The sequence below is a fragment of the Streptopelia decaocto genome (genome assembly GCF_964273445.1).
Source record: "Streptopelia decaocto genome assembly, contig: HAP1_SCAFFOLD_110, whole genome shotgun sequence".
Taxonomy (NCBI): domain Eukaryota; kingdom Metazoa; phylum Chordata; class Aves; order Columbiformes; family Columbidae; genus Streptopelia; species Streptopelia decaocto.
In genome coordinates this window covers 274337-275764 of record NW_028117287.1, presented here as the reverse complement: position 1 = coordinate 275764, position 1428 = coordinate 274337, and the positions used below count along the sequence as shown (strand labels likewise).

General features: G+C 37.9%; 1 pseudogene across 1 annotated transcript; it reads left to right on the top strand.

The window, feature by feature from the left end:
* Positions 1-222: 222 nt before the first annotated feature.
* LOC309451816 (tumor necrosis factor ligand superfamily member 10-like) lies at positions 223-936 on the top strand (annotated as a pseudogene). Its single transcript has one exon. The product of its transcript is annotated as a tumor necrosis factor ligand superfamily member 10-like (transcript).
* The last annotated feature ends 492 nt before the right edge of the window (positions 937-1428 follow it).

The window sequence follows — 1428 nt, the reverse complement described above, 5'->3', positions numbered from 1 at the left end:
TTTGCCCCTCATTTCCTTTTTGCTTTGCTTCTCACTTTAATACTCTTTGAGATAGAATATTTAATTTCCAGGTCTAAATTACCTAGAAAATTTTGGAGTTTTGTTTTTTGTTTTGTTTTGGTTTGGTTTGGTTTTGTTTGTTTGTTTGTTTGTTTTGTTTTGTTTTGTTTTCTGGTGTGGAGCTATGTGACATCTTTATTCACCTTATCTTAAGGTCTCTTTATGCACATCAACGCTGACAGAGTGCTGACGCTGTCACAGACCGATGGGCAGCAGCCGCGTGGTCCCATCAACAGGATTGTGGCACATCTGACAGACGACAGCAACAGGAAGAATTCCCTGTCCCCATGCATAGATTTCTCACCCAGGAGAGGGAATGAAGAAAGAAAAAAACAAAACAAAACAAAACAAAACAAAACAAAACTGGGAATCATCAAGAAAAGGCCACTCTTTCCTTTACAATGTGGATTAAAGAAATGGCGAGTTAGTGATACCCCAGACAGGCTTTTATTACATCTACTCACAAATTTATTTTCATTTCCATGAAAACAAGAACAAGGATTCAGATTTGTTAGTACAAGTCAGGAACCCCAAACAGCTCGTTCAATATGTTTACAAACTGACTAATTACCCAGAGCCCATTTTGCTCATGAAAAGTGCAAGAACAAGCTGCTGGTCTAAAAAGGCAGAATATGGACTTTACTCCATCTACCAAGGTGGTGTGTTTCAGCTGAAAAGAGAGGACAGGATTTTCGTCTCCATCAGTAATGGTGACATAGCTGACATGGACAAAGAAGCAAGTTTTTTTGGAGCCTTTATGATTGCTTAAAAGATGAAAACCGTGCTCCAAAGAAACCATGATGAGGGTCAGTTGTTGAAAGAGCTGATTAAAATGGAGTGAAAATGTATTGTCTAGGAATAGAAAAGCATTTTCAAAGGGGGGAAATGTTATAGTTGTAACTAAGATTTGTAAACTATATCCAAGATTTTCACCTTATCTTGAAATTTCACAGGTTGTATACAAGTTTTATCTCTTAAGTTTGAGAATAGAGAACTGAAAGTTAGTTCTGTTAGTTCTCAGTGAGTCCTCATCTTATCTTGAATGGATAGGATGTACTGAGGATGCACATTTAAGAAATCTGAGTATTTTACATGATTTCATAATGAATGTAGGAATAGTGTGCATGCGCGGTGACAAAAGGTGAAAAGTCCACGGGCGAAGAAGACTCCTTACTTCATCCTGAAGAGCCCCTGAATGACCACCAGAGGACACTGCACATGCTTAGAGTAGTTCCAAGGTGTTGCAACTGATATTGTGAAATAGTTGTGAAATCTGATGAATATGCAATACATACGTTTTAACCCTAATGAATCTGTATGTACTGAAATTGTATAAATGTAGTGGAGTTCGAATCAGTGGTGGAAGCC